The 21,377-nt window shown below is 50.1% G+C and overlaps 1 protein-coding gene across 2 annotated transcripts in view; it reads left to right on the top strand.

The window, feature by feature from the left end:
• Positions 1-21,377, top strand: part of TSPAN18 (tetraspanin 18) — a 177,850-nt gene that overhangs the window by 332 nt on the left and 156,141 nt on the right. The window lies entirely within an intron of this gene.

Below are 21,377 nucleotides of genomic sequence, written 5' to 3'. Positions count from 1 at the left end.
CTCCCCCTGGGAGACTGTTGGGGTTGGGGGTGGGATTGGGGGGATCCCAGGACGGTCCCGGGAAAGCCCTGGAACCAAGTTCTACTTAAACTAGCATGGGGAGGGTCAGGGAGATGTGCTCGTCCCCGAATCCGCTGAGAGCTGGGGGCTTCCCACCGGACAGGTGCAGCGCCGGTCGGCGTTGAGCCTGGGTGGGTGGGTGAGTGTGGGGCGCCAGGAGAACGGCGGGGGGTGGCAGGTGTGGTTACAAGGTTCAGGATCTCGGCGAAGGTTGAGCCCTGAGGGAGGGGTGCGCGCTTCGCTACTCTGTAGGAAGGCAGGTAGGGACCAGGGATTAGGAGCGACGATCTGGCCCGAGAGGATTTGCTGGGCCCAGTAGGGCGCTGAGGGCGTGCGGTCTTCGGGGTGCCTGGCAGTTGTGCTGGGTAAGAGCGCCACGCTTTCCTCCGGGGGACCCCCCTAACTTCCTACACGGTGTGTGCGGTTCGGGGAAGCAGAGATTCTGTGGGGTGTCGGTGGATCCGAAGCTCGGGCATCTCCAGAATTAGGGGGTGTAGTGGGAGTCGGCGTGGAGGGTTGGCGGGTTAGCGAACGGCGTCGCGCGGGCTTTGGGACCCGGCTGGCTTGAGGTGAGTTCACTACCGCCAGGGGGCGTCCTTCCCTGGTCCTTTCACCCACAGGAACGCGAGTCCTGGTTCCTGCGACAAACGCTTTGAAAATCCAGGACAGACAACCACAGACCGTCCAAAACACGCCGTCTAGGCCTCCCCCAGAGGAGCATCCGGCTCCACAGCCGGACTGGGGGAGAGGGTCCGAGTATGAGGCTCGGTGCCTCAGTTGTAACTGCAGTGTGTGCTGGAAAGCTTGGCTGTCAGGAGTTGGTTTTCCTGGGGGACTAGCAGGGTCTATGGGTGAATTAAAAACTCACTCCCAGAAAAACAAACGAGAGAAACTGCACACTAACAGCAAATTTGTGTGGAGAAAATGGATGGGAGAATTAACTTTTCAAGGTTTCTTTGGAGTTTGAAACCCTAACCCCTGAATGCACGCTTTTTGTAAAAGTTGTACCTTTGTTTCCTGGATCAGGCCAGTCCCCTACCTGCTGTGGCCCAGTGAGAGTCTTGGAGCATAGCCTATCCCCTCTTGTCCATCCTCATTCTGGGCACAAATAAACGGGGAGGTACAAGTTGGGGATGATGAGAGCCCCTTAAAGACTGGAGCAGCCTGGGCTCAAGTGGTAAATTTCTCAGTCAACAGGAAGGCCCCTTCCCCCCACCTGGGGTCTACAGGCCACATTCATCTGGTCTGGTGGAAACCTGCTATGTGTCCCATTGTCTGACCTCAGGGGCCCTGTGTGTTGAGTCTTTGTGTCCCTGCCAAAACCTTGCGGAGCAAGGTGGCTGCTGGCATCTGTGAAGAGCATCGTCTTTGTCATGTGTGGGGCTGTTTGTCACTGAAGGGACTCTTGCCTCATTTCTCTCTAATTCCCTCCCTCCTTCCTGCACCCCAAGTGAGTACAAATGAGCAAATCAAAGATGGTGCAGTGGTCTCATAGGGGCTGAGGAAGTTTTCATCTTTCTCTTGGCTGTGTGCTCATTGGGTAGTCCCCCTCCAGTGTCCCCTGAATCCCCTGCAAAGGTGATGGAAATGGGGAGGACCCTGAAAGAAAGTTGAGGTTCTTGCTTTTGATGTAGCCCACCTAATATTTTTGTGGGGTGCTACCAACTTGCTCTAGGACAGAGTTGTCATAAAGGAAGATCAGCATGATTTTTCTTTTGAGTAGAAGAGGAGAGTGAGCCCGGAGACAGAGGAAAGGGTGGAGGAGCTGGTCTCTGGATGTGTCTTCAAGACATTCCGTGGGGCTAGAAAACAAAAGGATTTTTTGTTTTGTTTTTAGTGACTCTTGTTTTTCTGTGGAGGAAAGCCTGCCGGGAACAGCCCTGCCCTTGGAACCTGGGTGTGAGCGGGAGGCCCAAGGGCTGGCAGCTCCTGTGTTCCTCTCATTCTCTCTGCACCCCTCTCCGCCCCGCTCCCCCCACAACATACCCTGAAGAGAATAGGGAATTGAGCCCCCAGGGCTGCTGACGTCCAAGTTTGGACTTAGCATATCGTGTGTGGACTCAAAGTGCTCCCAGCCATGTTGCTGATCTCTGATTCAGCAAAATTTCAAGTCTTGGTCACTCTGTGTCCTTGTTTTCCTGTCCCCAAATCCATTTAAATGGCTGACCCTCAGGGAATCTTTACCCAACCCAAGGCTGAAATAGCATTGCATCCGTGAAAGTTCTAGGGCACTTTCTAGAAGCCAAAGTTCATCTGGAGTTGGAGTTAGGACATCTTGGGTTGATCCCCAAAGCAGCCCACCCCGTATAAAAAATTCCTTGTCAGCTGGGAAGTTGCTCCTTGAGTTACTTAACGAGGTTTTCCTGGTCTGGGGGGTGGGGTTGGAAGACAGGGTGCTGCGCAGGGACAGGTGTGTGAGGGGATATTGAGGCAAGGGCTTACAGCAGGGGTTTGTGGGAGGGGGTCAGAAAGGGAGGAAACAGCAGATTCAAATCCAACTCTAATGGCCCATCAGTGTGGCCTTGGGCAAGTCACTTCCCCGCTTGATGCTGCTTTCCCAGTCTATGGATTGAGGGTCCTGGCCCAGGAGGTTCTGAGGGGCTTTGCAATTTAGGAGAGTCTAACCTTTTAGGATGCTAGGCATCCCTGCTCTGCCTTCGGTCCAGTGGAGGGCACCTTCCTCGGCTGTCTTGCCCCACCCTACTCCACGCCTGCTTAGCAGAGTGAACCAGGCTCCTGACCTCCATCAGATTGTGGTTTGGGGGTGGAGAGGGTCATGTCGATGCTCCCCGGGAGCTCCCTATCTGTCTGCAGGCTCAGACTTTGCCTTTCTCCTGATGCATGTCCTGCTCTCACTCTCTCCCTTTCCCTGGCAAGAGCAAATGTTGGTGGCTGCGCCGCCCCTTTTAGGGTCCCCTCTTTCCAGAGGGCTGCTCTTCTGGCCTATTTCATCAGCTGTTGAGAAGAAAACGAGGGACATTTGTTCACGCTCCGCTGGGACACAGCAAAGGGAGGGGTCTTGGAAACCAGCACTTTGGCCCCTCCCCAGGAGCAGATGATGGGCTGAGCGGGTATTTCTGCAACTTGATGCCATTGAGCAAACCTGCCAGCTTGGGCTCCTCCTGCTGCACAGGCTGGCACCTTGGACCTGCATCAGCGCTCTGATGTAGGGAGAGGGAGCAGATAATGAAACACTTATTAAAATAAGAGAGAGTGAGATGATGAGCAGCAGTGTTTGCAGCTGGCAAAGCAGGTCTTTCATCTCAGCACTTATCTTAAGGTCCAACCCTTACCCCTTGTCTGCACCCCAGACTGCTGCTTTAATTAGTGATTTAAACTACTTGGAGATGAGCAGAAACATGTTCGCTCTGTGTGTGTGTGTGTGTGTGTGTGTGTGTGTGTGTGTGTGTGTACATACTAAGAGGCAACAAGATGGAGTGGAAGGGTCACTGAATCAGGAGTTAGATTTGTGTTCTAGCCCTGATTCTGTTACAAATGGGCTGTGTGACCTTGAATGAGTCACTACACCTCTCTGAGCTTCAGTTTCCCTATTTCTTTAGAGGCAGCATTATGTGGCAGTTAGGCTGCCTGGGTTTGAATGCTGGCTTTCTCCAACTTAGCTATGTAAGTCTAGGCCATTCAACCTCAGTTTCCTGATCTGTAAAATGAGACTAATAAATACCTCATTGGATTGTTGTGACTAATTATCCAGATGAAACGTATAAAGCTCTTAGCGCAGGGCCTGGCTCAGTAAATGCTTAGTAGATAGTCAGTATCTTCACTGTCATTATTGTCATTGTTACTGTTATTGTAAAGTGGGTGGGGGGGAGGATCAACTTTGATCCTTTCCAGCTCTGATCTTCTGGGGCGTGGTATAGTGTGTGTGTTTGTATGTCTGCTTTAGGGATGGAAGACAAGGGTACATAAAATAAATTGCTTTTATGTTTTCTTTCTTCCTTTTCCTGCCTCACTGAGGGACTCCTGAGTTAAAATCTTGCGAGTATTCTCACGATAGCCCTGTCCTCGTGGCAGGAAGCCCAATTTGACGTCACTGAAAATATCCTGGTTTCTGGCACTTGAGGGATGATATTTCATCAGCTCGTATTTGCCCATCATTTCTCTTCCACCCTTTGTTTCCCAGCCTGAACCAGAGTACGAAGACCATATGTGCAGATAATGAATTTAAGCTGATACACAACTCCCAGATTCACCCAAATAGAAGGCCATCCTCCTGGAAGACACTTTCGACTTCAAAATAAATAATCTGGCTCCTCTGGTACATTGCATTCTATCTGGCTGGCCCTGCTTTCCTCTCTGTTCTGCTCCTGAGTCTGTTGCAGGGACGTGGGCCGGGCCAGGTCTGTGATCTAAGGCTCTGGGCTCCATCAGCCGTCTTGGCTGAGGCAGCCTCCCCCCTGCGGTATCTCTGCCTCATCCCCTTCCGGCAAGGCTGGTGCTCTGAGCCATCCTAGTGATGCTCTTTATGGTAACGGACACTGTGGTGCTGCTCACCATCAGCTAGGAGCTAACCAATGCTTTCTCTCACCTCCACCCTCAAGGCTGGTTCAGATGCTGTCCCCATTTTACAGATTGGAAAGGAAGGCTCAGAGAAATCAAGAGAGTAAGTGATGGGACTGGGACGTGATCCTAGGTTGATCTGATTCCCCATCCTCTGCTGTAACCCACTATGTGATCTTTCCTCGTGTTTCAAAACCTCCTGTGAGCTCCAAAGCCCCAGGGAAGATATCCCTGAGATTCAGGCAGCCCCCTTCCTCCCTGCTTTTGATCATTTTCCAGGCTCAGAATGCCTTATGGGATTCCCTCTTTTCATCCTGCGTTGTTTACTCAGCCAGCCAGCCTGGGGACAGTGAGGGGAAGGAGTTTTTTGGGGCAAGACTGCTTCCAGGAGGGGAATGATCTTATTAAGCAACAAAAGGTTGTAATTGAAAGAGGATGTGTGTTGGAGTCACAGATCTGCATTTGCGTCTTGTTTCTGCCACTTACTGGCTATAGGGCTCTGGTTTCTTTATCTGTCAAAATCAGAATAATAGCAACAATGATACTGTTAAGTAAAGTAACACTAGCTGCCACAGCAGATGACCCCAAATTCTCGGTGGCTTACCACTGCAGGCTAATTCTCGCTCACATGACTTGTCTAACATGGATCTCTGCTCCACATGGGTATTCAGGGACCCAGGCTGCTCGTCACTCCACCATCTTTGTAGCTGCACCTGGATTACGTGGCACCCACAGTTACTGCAGAAGGGGAAGAGAGATGGAAAAGGCACACTAACACTAACCTGCCTCAGCCAGGAGGCGACATACATCACTTCAGCTCTAGTACTTTGGTCAGAACTGTCACATGGCCCCCAACCAGCTATAAGGGAGGCTGAGAATGTAAGGCAGAGGGTGGATATTTGCTGAGCACTAACTCCCTCCATTTACATTTCCCTAATAGAGTACTGTGAGAATTAATTGAGATGGTGCTTTTAAAGCTTCTAGCATCGACCTGGTGCATAGTCCATAAAACAAGGAAGATTACTTTTCCTAATAATCCCTGATGTGCATTGCTCTTTATAGATTACCGACTATGTATGTGGAAATATATCTCTGGGCAGGTCATCTATTGCCTATAATACACTGGAGGGAGGTGGGGCTTAGAGAGGCCCAAGGGACTAGCAAAGGAATAAATACACAGCAAGGGCATTAAGGTGGGCCCTTGACCTTTAGCCCTTGACCTTTAGTTGCTCCCATGGGCACCTTTGGCTTTTACTGAAGTTTACTTCTCTGAGAACTTCCCAGAATCCTCCAGTACCTACTTCTGCTCCTGTTTCCACCTCCCATATCATAATGGTGTGGAGCTTCTGTATTCATCATGTGTGTGCAAGGGTCAGGAGGAGAAAGGGCCGGGGAGGGGAAGTTGCAGGAACTATCTGGAAGCTGAGGGAGAAGCCGAAGGGCATGAGGTGAGAGAAGCCATACGTACTTGTAGATATTCGTAATGAAAGCCATAGGAATTTGGGCCCTACATGCACTGCTTTGGGAACTGCTGTGCGTTCAAGCTTTGGGGTTTCTCCCAAATGATGTACAAGGTTACCTGTGTTTCCTGTCTCACCTATGCAGCCCCATGCTGGCCCTCATGGAATTGGCCAGGGAAGGAGAGGGGCCAGATGAGGCTCTCCGGCCCTGTTTTTCTGCAGACAGTAAGACGGCCAGAACTAGGTTTGAAACCTGACTCTTCACTGGGCACTTGTTCATCTCTCTGAGCCTCAGTTTTCTCTTTTGCAAAATGGGAACAATATGGGAAAGTTAGAAAGCTAATCAGGTGCCTGGCACATAGTAGGTCTCAACACATTTGTACATCTCTCCTCTCCCACATGAGTAAGAAGGAAGAGATGCCTTTGGCAATGCCCACCCATAACGACCGTGTCTTGGATGGAGAGGCACTGGGTGTCCATCCCCGGCAGCCTCTGGCTGAGCTCTTAGGTTGAACTAATATGACTTCGATTTGAAATGGGTGAAGAATATGGAGCCCTGGCCCTTGGATTTAGGCCCGTTTTTTCATGTCTGATTTACCATTGTCAGTGAGAGGCCTGGGGGTGTGCTGCTGAGAGAGGCCCCCTCCTGTGTTGCTGCCTCTCCAGCTGGGACAGATTGCAGCACTCTCCACGGCCAAGTGTGCCTCAGCTTCCTGGGGGAGCAGCCCTGCAGCCACCTGGTGCCTGACATTTAGGGCTCCCTCCAGCAGGGCAGGCCCAGGGTTCTCATCTGCTATGGGCTTCTAGCTCCTAGGGGAACGAGGCACTTCTGAGCCAAAACAGAAACACCCCCGGAATAACTGTCCCCCTGAACAGACCCTATGGGAATCGCTGGCGCGCTGGACCCTGGAGTGGAGGGGTCTTTGGGAAAGGATGGCTTCCCAAGACAGGGTTCTGAGGTGGTCCATTGCCCCCTTGGGCGTAGTGGACACTTGTGGGCGCTGCATAAATTGGCTTTCCACCGCAGCTGCCACCAAGACGCTAGGAAGGCACGCTGACTCCCGGCTTTTCCGAGAAGCACTGCAGGCACACAGGCCAGGGAGGACTGTGAGTTGGCACCGCGTGGTTCCTCAAACACACCTCATTACTCCTAGCCCCAGACCTCAACGCCTGCAGGAACACTTGAGACAGGGCTTTGGGCCGGCTCAGGAGCCCTGTGAGGCTTCCTAGAGCTACTGTAACAAAGTGACACAGACTGGGGGCTTCATGCAAGATGTTTATTCTTTCATAGTTCTGGAGGCTAGACGTCCAAAATCAAGGTGCTGGCAGAGCTCTACCTGCCAACACTTTGCTCCCTCCTAGCTTCTGGTGGCCGTTGGCAATCCTTGGTATTCTGCGACTTGTGGACACATCACCCCAGTCTCAGCCTCTGTCATCACATGGTGTTCTCCCAGCGTTCATCTTTATTCCTCTTATGAGGATAGCAGTCCTATTGGATTAGGGTCTAATGACCTCATCTTAACTTGAACCTGATTACTTCTACAAAAACCCTATCTTCAGATAAGGCCACATTCACAGGTACCAGGAGTTACAACTTCAACATATCTTTTGAGGGTTCACAATTCAACCCATAGCAGGTGGGTATGTTATTGCCCCATTTTACAGCCAAGAAAACCAACAAAGAGGTTAAGTAATTTGCCCAAGTTCATAAAACTATGCAACTAGTAAGTGATTGGTAGATCAATCTCTGTACGTCTCAGGGTCCTTCTATATAAAGTGGGGCTTTATACCCTCCTCGTGGCCTCGTTATGAGCGTCAAAGGAGGTAACTGCATCCAACACACTGTGTCCACAACTAAGCATTTGTGAAATCTTTGTTCCCTCTTGACAGGCCTGGAAAGGTGCTGGGTGTTCAGTATGGGCTCAGAAAACAGCGACGTGTATGAGTTGTAACCGACTGCAGATAGCGTGTTTTCTAGAAATAATGCTCTGAAACGACTGCATGAAAGGCACCATTTACATTCTTTCAATGTATCTTTGTGGAGTTGCCTGCCATCTCCTCCATCTCCTCTCAAGTTGAGAATCTCTGGTTGAGATGAATTGTTCTCGCTTGCTATGTATCCTGGGTTCACCTTTAGCACTGGAAATCACTGACTTCTGCAAATTGAGCTCCTCTCTCCAGGTGCGGTATCTGGGCATCTCTACCCGAGGAGGGAGCGTAGGAGGGAAGGCAGATGGCTGTCAGCTACAGAGCCCATCCTGTAGGGGCCCAGGAGGGTTTGAGGGTTCAGATATGCAGCCTCGTCCCCAGGCAATGAGAGCAGAGGAGGCGGCATGCCATTGAGGGTGAGGAGTGTGGCTTCTGAACATAATGGCCTGGGTTCAAATCCCAGTTCAGCCAGGTCCCTTGATCTTTGACAAACTGCTCGGCTCCTTTGTGCCACTGTTTTACCTCACAGGGTTTTATGAAGATAAAATACGATTCAAATGCATACATGTATCTCTTAGGATTAAATGTGGCACTTCAAAAGTATTCAGTGAGTGTTAGAATTATTCTGATTATTTCTTATCGGTTTCCCTTAATGGAATGAGGGCAGAAACCTGTCTGCTTTGTTCTCCTTGGAGCCTGCAGGGTGTAGCTCAGTGCCTGGGGTTCAATAGATGTTCAGTTCGCACATGCTGAATGAATGAGTGAATGAATGAATTCTTAGTCGTAATTTCTTTGAGACACATTCTTCCTTGCTATGCATGGAGGCCTCTACCCATGGGCCCCTCTTATCTAGGGACACCACAGAAAACAACCCAGGTGGGAGCCCCAGGACGCCATGAAAAACTCAGGAAAGGTCCTTATATCTGGGGGTGAGGGTAGCATCCACCTCCCCATGGAGTGAAGTGCAAATTGCAGCTTGGAGGATGAGGAGTAGCTGGGGAAGGGGAGCCTGGAAGGTTGTGTCACCACAGGAAACAGGCTGTGTGGGGGCCCGGTGGTTGGAGCCACATCTGTGGTGTTGGGTTTTCCCACGACTTCTGGGGGAACAGAAGGATGCCACACTGACACATGGAGGGGAGGCCAGTCCTCCTTCAGGGCTATTACCTAACAGGTGTACCTCATTCGAGGCAGGCCAGATCTATACAATGCCAGCTGGATCAGGGGGTCCTCATTCAATTTACAGATAAATGAACTCTCAAATTCCCATTGCTCCCTACTGCCTTAAAAATAAACCTTGATTTACCGAAGTTCAACTTACCCACTTTGTTAGGGAAAACATCTGTTGTGTAACGTGATCATGTTAGCCTCCTGGCTGGAAACCCTTCAGTGGATTCTCACTTGTGTTCAAAAGGCTTTCTCCGGCAGCCTCTGCCCCCTCCCCCATCCAAGCCTTTTCCCCTCTGTTCCAGCCCACCTGTGACCTTGCTTCTTTCTCTTGCCCCCACCCACACACGGCTACTCTACATGCTCTCCTCCCCCAACCCCTGCAATGCTTTTTTACTTCTTCTTTAACTACCTAATTCTTCCTCATCCTTTGGATTCCAGCCCCTGCGTCACCTCCGCCAGGAAGCCCTCCTGGACTCCCGAGAGAGCCAAATTCCCCCATCTGTTGGCTCCAATTGCTCCTCCATCCCCTCCTTCATGTGGTTTCATCACAGTTGGGCGACTGTTGACTTGTCTTTGTGGTTATTTAATGCCCATCTGCCTCACTTTAGTGTAAGCCCCACAGGGCAGGGACCCTGTCAGTCTTTGCTCATCCCTGTATCCCCGGTACCTGCAGGTGCCCAGGAGGTGCCTCCCTCCATTTTCTCCCCTGCAGCCCGGTGTTTTTCAGGTCAGGAGCATGGCGAACATGTATTGGTCACTTGCAGTGTGCCAAGGCACTTGCAAGTCTGATCTCATCCAATAGAATGGCTGACAGTCCCAATTCTACCACTCACCGGCTCCACAGCCTCGGGCAAGTTACTCAACCTCTCTGTGTCTCCTTTTCTCATCCATAAAATGGGACTAAAAATAATACTTGATTTATTGAGCTGTTGTGAGGATTAAGTAAATTAATTCATGTCAAATTTATTTTCTCACAGTTTTGGAGGCTAGAAGGTCATGATCAAGGTGTCAGCAGATCTGGTTTCTTCTGAGGTCTCTTTCTTAGGCTTGCAGACGGCCACCTTCTCATTGTGTCCTCACATAGCCTTGCTTCTATGCACCTTCCTTCCTGGTGTTTCCTTGGTGTCCAGACCTCCTTTTCTTTTAAGGACACTGGTCACATTGGAGTAGGGCCAACCCAAAAGCCTCATTGTAACTTAATCACGTCTTTAAAGGCCCTATCTTCAAATACAGTCGCAGTCTGAGGTACTGGGGTTAGGGCTTCAACATATGAATGTAGAGGAACACAGTTCAGCCTACAACACCTAATTTGGTACTGTGATTATCACCATTTTATGGCTGAGGAAACCGGGGCACAGAGAGGTTAAGTCACTTGCCCAAAGTCACACAGCTGGGAAGCAGAGGTGTAGAAATGCAAACACAGGCGGTCTGAACCCCAAGCCCATTCTCAGGACAGTCTGTTTCCTGGCTATGCTCCTTTACAGGAAATCAGGGTCTTCCCTGTTGGAGCCAGTTTGTGTCTTAACGGCTAGGCTGGGGAGGAAGCAGGATCTAGGGGTCTCAGAGGCCTCTCACCTGGCCCCTTCCTCCCTTCCAGCCCTTAATCCCTTGTTCAGTGGCAGCTACAGAAATTTTGAGGGAATTGGGACCCGGGCTGAGAAGGAGGCCACGATGGGGTGGCCAGGCAGTAAGAGGCTTCCCGGAAGTGAGGGAGGTTACCAATTCCAGGGTCTTCTCCCTTCCCAGAAGTCATTTGTTTGACTTCCCAGTTCTCAGAAGTGCTTTGAAAAGAATCATGTTTTACTGGTGAAAGGCTGAGGAGGAAAATAATCAGAAAATATGGAAATAGAACAAAAGCCTATTTAATGGAAACGCTCAGTCTTCACCCAGTGTCCTCGCCCAGAGACCAGTGTTACCAGCTTCCGGTCTCTTTTGAATTGTTTCCTGGGGAAATAAGCATATCTATGTACACAGCATCTTTCATTTTGTATACCTGGTGATGTTCCATACCTTCTACTCTGCATCTTACTTTTTTTTTTTTTTTCACTTGTTCTGCATTAGCACATGTACTTCTGCTTTGTTTTAGTTGGGTGTCTCCAAAAGCCTACCATGAGCCAGTATCTGGGTACAAATAGTTTATAGATGAGATTGGTCCCAGAGACGTGAGTGGGCAGAGAGGGGAGGAAAGCCAATAAAGGTGGGATAAGAAGCAGCCTCTTGCTGTGTGTAACTGGGGATCCATCCCCGTGATTGTGTGGCGCTCACCTCAGAATCGTACCAGCGAGCCGTCATCAACTTCCGCCTCTCATGGGTTGAAGGTTGCTCCTGGGGACATCAGCATCAGACACCATGTTTCCCCGAAAATAAGACCTAGCTGGACCATCAGCTCTAATGCATCTCTTTTTTTTTTTTCTAATGCGTTTTTGGAGCAAAAATTAGTATAAGACCTGGTCTTATTTTACTAGACTATAAGACCAGGTATAATGTAATATAATATAATATAATATAATATAATATAATATAATATAATATAATATAATATAATACCAGGCTTGATATACAATAAGACCAGGTCTTACATTAATTTTTGCTTCAAAAGACGCATTAGAGCTGATGGTCCAGCTAGGTCTTATTTTCGGGGAAACATGGTACCTTCAGCCTGTCTTCTGGCCGAGAGACTGAAGGCGGGACTTGAGTACGGGTTACCAGTGAACAGAACTGTCCCCTGAGGCTGTAGGGGGTCTCTGCGTGGACCATGAGGTATGGGAGAGGCACAACTCGTGTCCGCTGCTTAGCACACCCTTTCGTGATAGATGCCTAGTATTCCCACGTGGAGAGCCCTGATCCGTTGACTAGTGATGACTTGGAATGCCTTTCTCACACACGCCACGCCCCTTTTCCAACACTCCACCAAGCAGACAATCTGTAGTGACCGCCTATGCTGGAATGTCTGACTGGGTCAATGGCCATCTCCTCTCCTACAGTTGCTTGACCCTCTCTGGCCTCTTCTTGCCCCCCGCCCCATCCCCTGCTTGTTGCCCACAGATGTCATTTAACCCTTTCATCTCATAGGCTCCAGGTGCCTGGGCCAGGTGGGCGTCTGTGAAAGAGACCTGGGGCCCTTTGCAGGGGACTTGTGAGAGGGAGGCCAGCTGGTCATGACAGAGGCTGATTTCCACCTTCCTCCAGGGTCTTCTGTTGGCAGATCAAAGAGCTTTCTGTTGTTTTGTTTTCCTTTCTAGTGGCTTCTTGCTGGGGAAGCAGGCTGAGGAGCCAAGGCAAACAGAGCGACCTCTGAGGCCACTGCCTGCTTTTTGTGCAAGGCTGAGTGAGATGGAGGGAGGCCTTTGGTACTGGGGATGGGCTAGACCTGGGGTCACAGGTGGGAGCCCTTCCCTCTTCTGAGCCCAGAGACCTGAGGGGAAAACCAGGGGCCAACCTTAGTGCCTGGTGGGCCCCAGGAGGCCTGGGGATGTGGGAAAACCATGGAATTGGGAGAGTGTGGTGGCAGTGCTAGGAGAGCTGGATGGCAGCCTAGACCCACCCCTTGAACTGCTGCTGTCCCCATTGTTCCCCGACTGAAGAGATGGGGACAGCACTGGACTAGGAGTCCAGAAAGGCAGAGTTTAGAGCCTAGTGCTGCTTTGGCTTGAACTAGCTCTCGTTTCTGACGTGGACGGCTGACATCTCATCCACACACTGGGGAGTGGGGCTGCTTATTCTACGGGTCTCTTTCCGACACTAGAGTCAGCCCTTGGAGTCTCGATCAGGGACCGTGACCAAAAAGCCTTGAATTCCCTGAAGAGCGCTCAGGAAGCCCAGGCGTGATTGTTGATGGGAGTGGGGGTTGTTGTTTAAATAAATTAAAAGCAAGAGAGGAAAATTCATCAGCATTATTTTCAATAGCTGGGAAGATATGCATAATTTTTCCTCCTTTCATTTGATAATTTTTTCTTCTCAAAGTAGTTTAAAGAAAGAAAGTGTCTGATGCTTTGCTGCACAATGAGCTCAAATAAAAATATTCTTTTTAAAAAGTGGTTGCTATGTAATTGAATTTAAATCATGGGCATTTTTTTTTCGAAGTAGCCCAACGACTATTCAAACACCATTCAAAACGGTTTGAGAGGTGTGTGTGTGTTTGTGTGAGAGTGTAAAGAAAAGGAGATCTCACTGATAGAGTCTTTTTGGCAAAACAATAATAATGATAATAATATATTAAATAAAGTTGTGTGCCTGACTTCATGCACGTGTGCTGTTGAGAAATATACGAGATTAAAAAATCAAATGCTCTTCTAGAAGGAAGAGATCCAAAGGCAGCTGTAGCGTGAGTGGCATTTGAATGAGCCGGTAAGTGAGAATTCTGGTTTCTGAATCCCACAGATCTGAGTTCAAATTCTGACGCTGCCCCTCACCAGCTGCATGACATTTGGCAAGTTTTTCATCCTAACCAAGCCTCCTTTTCCTCCCCTGGAAAAACGGGACAGCACAGGCCGGATCAGGGGCCTAGCCAGGTGCTAGGCGTGGAGTGACCTGCCATGTCATCTCTCTTCCCTTCCCTTTCTCTCCAGAAGCCCAGGAGAGGTTTTCCATGCAAACACCAGACCCATAAACATCATCTCATTTGATGCCCAATGAGCCGATTGGGGTGAGATTTTTAATTCCCATTTGATGGAAGGGGAAACCTGTAGTGCTGAGATTATGGAATTCCGGAGATCACCGTTGATGGAGGGGTATAGGAGAAACGGGAAGGCTTTGTCTGAACCACCCCAAGGCTGGCCTTTTCCTTCCTAAGGGGGTTTTTGCCTCTGAGCTGTTTAGTGGGGAAAGAGGCTCCTGGTGTTGCTTGGTGTAGGGACCGTTCATTGTTTCCTTCTTCCATTGTGTGCAGTAGACTTTTACCGGAGGCTTGAGGCTGAGGGCAGTACATCCAGAGGGTGTCTAACCATCCAGCCCAACACTGCGCAGTGGGGATTGTTCTGGGTCCTAAGGCCCCTGATCCATGCGCGCCTGCCATAAGGAGCTCTCTCCTGGTCCCTGACGGGCTGGGCCCTCTCGCCCTCTCCTCTCATCTCCCAAGCTTCGCCCCAGTCTCAGGCCCACTCCGTCCCTCTCTCTGAGGACACAGAGAGTTTTTCTCTCTTGGTGTCACTTGGAGGTGCCCGTCGTGTGGGTGACTCAGGTGGTACTTTTACCAGACAGAGAGATGGAGGATAGGTTCTGCCCAGTACCCAGCTCACCCTCTTTTCCTGCCGTACCCATGCTCCCTCGGCCAGAGGCCCTTTCTTACTGGTCCCGGCCAGGCTCCTGGCCCTCACACTCCCGATGCTGCCTGGTGCCCCAAAAAGGAAGCACGAGGCTCCTCGGAAGACGTTATTCTTAAGAAGCCTCTGGTGGGGAGTGGCAGGCCATCTTCTCCGCTCACTTGTATTCTTGTCCCTCCTATAAGTGAACAGGAGGCTATAAACAGAGGCAGCACGTCTTACCCCTCCCCCAGAAGAACTCAGGAGCCGATGATGAGTGTGTGTACACAGGTGCCCTTGTACGGGTTCTCCTGGGCCCTGAACCTGTGCCGTAAGGCGTCACCAAGGACTGTGTCTGAAATCAGTGTGACGTTGGAGGCAGCAGATGACTGCTTAGAGATCTATGGGGTGACGAGCAACAGGATTAGGGCCGGGCCTGTGCCGGCCAGTTCAGTGGGTCATGGAAGAGAGCCGTGTGGTGCAGCGGTTAGAGCTGGGGTCTGGGGTCAGGTCTCCTGGGTGGACTCTGGCCCTGCCACTTTCTGGTGTTGTATGACCTCGGGCTGGTTAAGTCTTGATACTTCCATTTCCGTCTGTGTGAAAGTAGATAACAGCAGTGCAGCTTGGTGGGAGGCTGAAGTAACCGAATGCATGTGGGGTATGGAGCGCAGAGCTGGAGCGGCCTGTGCAGGACACCCGTGCCTCACCATGGACAAACGAGTCCCCAGAAGTTTGGGAGAGGGGTGAACTAGACCTCGTGGGAAGATGTGTGCAGGAGGCAGGGATCCCCCACATTTTGAGTTACCCTTGGGTCCTCTTCCTGTCACATCAGTTCTGCCACGACTGGGCGTAGCCAGAAGTCTCCCAAAGAAACTGCAGGCATTTCTGGGGTGCTCCCTTCACTTCCGGGAGCACCCCAGAAATGGCTGCAGCCAAGCTTTACTGGGGTGCTTGGGGCTAAAGAACATGGTGATCATTCCACGTGCTGAGCAGGCTGGGTACCTTCCTAGGCCACCCCTGGAAACCCCAAAGCTCCATGGGAGGAGAAGACTTCGGAGGTGACGATAAAGTTGTCCCGAAGGAAGAAATGCTCTTGTAACAACCGTCTGAGGACCCAATTTCAGGCACATTTTGTTCAAAATGGCCTCAAAAAGCACATTTGCCGATGTTAGGGAACTTTTCGCTTTGTTTTTTAGTTTTGTGTTTTAATTTCTAGCGTGAGTGAGGGGAGAAGAACAAAAAGGAGCCATCTGCCTGGTTGAAGGGAGAAAATGAGATCGCTTGGTTTTCCTCTGCAGCAAAATGCACTGTGAGTTTTCCTGCAAATGTTAATGAAAACAGAAAGTGGTAAGACAACAGAGGCCCCCCGGCTGCTGCTGGAAACACCTTCACATGGGAGCCCCTCACTGGGTGTGTGTGTGATATCACTTCAGAAAAGGGCAATTTTCAGCAATGTCAGATCACCAGTCTCAGCGGCATTAGGGAAAATCTCCGTCTTGACGCCAGGGAACAGGGCGAGAACGACGCCTGGCCTGCTCCTGGCTGCAGCCTTGTCTCTGTGCTGAGACCCCAGCCTGCAGCCAGCCTGGGCGCCTTCTCCACTGCCTACTGCTTAGCGGGGAGGAAGTGACACAGATGTGATAGGTTGGAGATGAATGAGGGTACCATCATGGTTCTGGGTTTTCCAGTGGTTCCTAGTTGGTTGTGAGACGCCCCATGGAGTGGAGAGCAAGAGCCCTAGAGTAGAAATGGGGAGAGAGGTTCCAGTTCCAGCTTTGCTATAGCCTCACCATGAGTAACCATGTGCAAGCCTCACCATTGCTGTGTAACCTTGGACCCTCTCTGGGCTCGTTTACATCTATAAAACCTCTGTGTGTCAAGAATGGACTGGGGGTGAGCTGCAGCTGCCCCCTTTGGATGATGGGGTGTGCCTCTCTCTCATTCTCCTTCGGGGTCTTTGCTGGGACTTGCATTTGGAACCCACAACAAAATGCTGCCCTCTGGGACTCCCAACCTGTGTCAGAGAGAAGGGGTTTGCAGATGAGGGATGGATGAGTTAGAAGGAGCAAAGACCTCCTGGTCATGCTGGGATCCATCCTGACTCTGTCCAAACTTACCATCTGGGCGACTTTGGGTGAGTTATTTAGTTTCTCTGAGCCTGTTTACCCATTGTAAAGTGAGAAGAGTAGCACCCACTCCAAAGGATTGTTTTGGGTTTAGCACAAGACTAGGATTAGAAAGCGCACAGCATGCCTTTTCTGCCACTCCCCACAGCTGGCCTGGTTGTGTCCCCTCATGCCCACTGGAAGGGGAGACTTGCTGGTTCCTGAGCTGTGGCCACCTGGACCCAGTGCTCCCTTTCTTTGCTCGTGTTGGGGTGGGAGATGGGAATTCTCTGGGGCTCTGGTAGTCCCCCTCTTCCTGGCCTGCCCTGCACCAGGGCCCAGCTAGCATGGAAGGGCAGGATACGCCTCTGGCTCGTCAGGGCGAGATGCCAGGCGAGGTGGTGACTGCAGCTCCCGGCAGGTAATCCTGCCAATCATGGTGCCAGGTTCTCCCTCACAGGCAGCCATCTGCTTTACCTTGTGGGCAGCTCACACTTGGGAACATGCTGTCTTCACTCCCCGCTCCATGGTACCTTCCTTCCTTCTCCATTCTGCCCACAGCTGGGAACAGCCCTGTCTCCAGGGGATGGTTCGCAGGCACACGGTGCTTCCACGAGAAGCTTTCTGGTTGGGTCTTTCCTGACTACCAGATTTTCTTATCCCAGAAACAACTTGGGTGGGGAGGTGTGGGGACCAAGTGCCTTCCCTTCCCCAAAGCTCAGCAGCCTTACCTGGAAAGTGGGCGTTAATCATACCTGGCTGCTTAGGAATCCTAAATATGATTGTGAATATTACTGTGGCTATTGTTAATTGGTTCTGAGAAAGCATCTAGTGGGACATTTGGGTTGACTTTGGTGTAAAGAATGTGATTTGAAATGGCCTCTTTGTCTCAGAACAATTCCTGTTGATTCATTCAACTGTGGGAATTTGAACAGGGCCCACATGTTTTTCCTCCTCTTGTTCTCTCTCTCCAGCTCTTGGATTTCCTCTCATTCACTCACTCATTCACTTGTTCGCCACTCACACCCTTCTTGCTCACTCATCCACTCTCACACTTGTTCACACTCATCTTCTCACACTTAATTTAAGTGAAGGTGGAACTTCAAATGGCCCAAATGTTTTCCCTTATATCTCAGAGGCTCACACTGTCTCAACTACACACTCAAATGTATGTACCATGTTTCCCCGAAAATAAGACCTAGCTGGACAATCAGGTCTAATGCGTCTTTTGGAGCAAAGATTAATATAAGACCCAGTATTATATTATATTATATTGTAGTATACTATACCTGAATGGGGTATGCCTATATAAGTAAAATAAGACTGGATCTTATATTAATTTTTGCTCCAAAAGATGCATTAGAGCTGATTGTCCAACTAGGTTTATTTTTGGGGAAACACAGTAGTGAAACTCACACTCAAACTCCCCTCCCTCTTTCCATCTCCGTCATTCCCTCCCCCCACTGTTACCCTTTTCCCCACCCCTATCCTAGTAAAGCCTGAGGTCAGGAGACCTGGTTCGCATTCTGTCTCTTTTACCAACTGCCTCTGTGGCTGTGTGACATGGGCCAAATCACTCAACCTCTCTGGGCTTAAATTTTCTCCCTCCCAACAGAGGCCAGGCTACCAGTTTACATTTAGAGAGATGATCACTTTCTTATGCAGTATCTCAGATGCTCTGAGCTAAGGTCCTTTCTGCAACTTAAATTCCTTGACTTTCTGCGAGTGAGGGGATTTGATCTCATTAGGCAGACTGTGTGCTGACCTGAAATTACTTTTCCTGGTATTGGAGAGACATCGTTTTATTTTGAGTTGGAAATTAACATGAGGTCAGGAGAAACATGGCAAGTTCAAGAGGATGATTCACTTCTGACTTTACAGAGACACATCATAGCATCTCATTCGGTCTCATTCCTTACTTCCTCCGATGTCCCTGGCAGAGAGGACTAGGGAAATGGGGGGTGGGGGTTGAACTCAGGACATAGACCCGGTGTTTTCTGCCCCCAATCCACCCGAAGGATCCACTTCATTTCGTGTCCCCCTTTAAGCCTGCCCAGGTCCCATGGACAGAGAAGCTAGAATTGACTGAGAACACACCACATGGGAACGTGCTGTTATAAGGAATCCTTGCAACAGCTCTGTAGGTTAAGTGCAAATATCGTTCCCATTTTAAGGATGGTGAAACTGGACCATGAGTAGGCTGAGCATCGCAGAGCTTGGTCTGCAACTGGGCAGTGGTCTGCACTTGAGTTAAGCTTTTGACCACCAAACCATGCTGTCCCCAGTGGCCCATTGGTGCCACAGTAGAGTGGAAAGAAAGAGGATTTCAAGATGGGAGTCCAAGTTTTAATCCTGCTCTGCTGCAAACTCATTATGAACCTTGGGTGAGTCCCTTACCCTCTCTGGGCTTCAGTTACCCATCGTAAAACGGAGGAGCGGGACCAGTGATCCCCAGAGCCCCTTCCAGCATGGTTTTCTGTGGCTTTCTGGGGAGTTAGATTTTAGGCAGTGACTAAGAATCAGGGTGTTGGGGTTAAATCCTGGCTTAGGAGCTGTGTGGCCTCGGGCAGGTTACCCATCTTCTCTGATACTCAGGTTCTCTATCTGCAAAATGGGGAGAAGATGAACACCTATTACGTAAGGCCGCTGTGAGGCCTGAGAGGGGTAAAGTACCTGGGACCAGTGGCAGTGCTCCCGTGCCTGCCAGGTCTTCCTGTGGCTTTCTGGTCTGTCTTGGAAGACCCTTTTGCTAGGGATGTGGACTTGCTACCTGGCAAGGAAAGCCCCATCCCAGAGTTCGAGGCATTACATCCCCAAGTGACACAGGACATGGGTCACCACGATGCCTTCGGATAAAAACCACTTGGCCACCAGAATGAAATATAATGGAGCCGCCGTGTGAACTAGGGTGGGGGCTCTTCCGCCCTCCCCACTTCCGCTCCTCTTTGGTCTGTGCCGAGGAACCCATGGGGGACCCATTTTGAGAATCACAGGCCATGAGCTGATAGACGATGAAACCGAGATTGGTTTCATTGTCACTCACCCAGGCATCAGAAGCTGGGCGCGTTTGCCAGAGTCGTTTTCATTCGCAGTATCGTTTTCCGTTCTTAGAAGAGGGCTCTCCTGTGTTTCTTTTGGCCATTGATCTTAATTAATCATCTAGAGACATGTCTTTCAATATTGACACTTACTTAGCGGCTGACATTTCTGAATGATTCTCCTGTGTCCTCACAGCTACAGGTAAAGGCTGCATAGATATTTATTGTTCAATTAAGGAAAATGGGGCGTTTTATTTGGAAGCTTTTGAAACACAGTATTTACCCAAGTAATCCTGCTTGATTCTGCAGGTGCTTTGGAGACCTAGGAAAGTGTATTTGACCAAAATACATAAATAAATTGCGACCAGAATGAACCCACAGATGGGGTGGTTTGTAGGGGCTCTCAAGAGCTCCGTTGAAATGAAGTATCTCTCCCCACTCCCCACACTCCCCTCTTTGGTTTTCCAGATCACATGGTATTCCTCCCTCAAAACCTAATTTCCGCACAGATTTAGTCCGCAGTGACCCGCCACATGAAGAGCTTTACTGAGAATCAATAGGCGTGGGTCGCTGGTGAGGGCTCCACGCCTGCTGCATGTAAAATACCCTGGCAGCAAAAGCGAGATTGATGCTGGCAGCACATCTAGGGCGTCCCAGCGCAGTGGGTCCCCCTGCCCATTTTAAAGGCGAGGTGCTGTGGCTCACAGAGAGGCTTGCGACTCGCCCAAGGTCACACAGTACGTTAGAGGCAGAGCCCTGGTCCTCTAGGGTACTAGGGACTAGGCTGGGGCCCTGTCCAACACACCGACCCCCCTCTTTGCTGAAGCTAGGCTGCCCTTTGCTTGCGGATCTAGGTAATAAACCAGTTCTGCAGTGCCTGTGTGTGCAGAGAGAGACGGAGGGAACTGTCGACGTGAGGCTGGCTTTTTGGAGTGCATAAGCAGGTTTAGCTAGAGGCGCTGCCATCAGAGCAAGTGGAGAGGGGCTCTGAGACATTTGCCTGTTACCACGGTGCCCCCATCCCAATGTCATGGGAGGTTCAAGCATGGAGACCTGGGCCTGGCCTACAAGTGTAGGAGAGACACATGAGAATTCAATTCAAAGCTGGCGAGGCTTGTGTTTGGCTTCCTCGCATGCTGTGCGCTCTGGGGATGGGTGGGAACACTGTCTTCTGCAAGCCTGACCCTGGCAGCCCTGCATATGTGTTTATTTCTGCCTTTTCCACGTGGGAGGCCGGCGTCTGGCAGGGTAGTGAAGTAGGCAACCTCTGGGGCCAGGCAGCCTGGGGTTCACGTCCCCCCTTACTGCTCAGACCTGTGATCCCAGGCTAACTCCTTGTGCTGCCATTTCCTCTTCTGTCAAATGGGGACACTAATAGTCCCGTGCACACAGGGTGACAGTGAGGACTTAAGGAGATAATCCACAGAAGTCCTGTTCCACACACAGGAGAAGCAGAGTTTGCATTCGCAATTCATTTGGGGAACTTTAGATGGGGGTGTTTAGATGGGGGAGGGTGTTTCTCTATTTAAAAAATAATGTTTATCACTCTTTTTCCTGATTATAAAACTCACATGTATGTATATGCCAATTACATAAAGATACCAATTGTAATATTTTGCTATATTTCTTTCTGGTTTTTCCCCTGTGCATTGTGTGTGTGTGTGTGTGTGCGCGCGCGCACGCGCGTGTGTGTGCAATTGGGCATGTACAGTCAAAGTATAATTTCCAAAAAATTATAAATCCTATAAAATCTCATATAAATGTAAAATGAGCATGGGGCAAAGATTGATTTAACTCATTAATGAAAGAGCCAACCAGCAAGATGGTAAAGCTGGTTCTCAGGAGAATGAGAGAAACAGT

This window comes from Rhinolophus ferrumequinum, chromosome 11 (genome assembly GCF_004115265.2).
Source record: "Rhinolophus ferrumequinum isolate MPI-CBG mRhiFer1 chromosome 11, mRhiFer1_v1.p, whole genome shotgun sequence".
Taxonomy (NCBI): Eukaryota; Metazoa; Chordata; class Mammalia; order Chiroptera; family Rhinolophidae; genus Rhinolophus; species Rhinolophus ferrumequinum.
The sequence above is the reverse complement of the archived record's forward strand: the minus strand, read 5'-3'. Positions and strand labels throughout refer to the sequence as shown.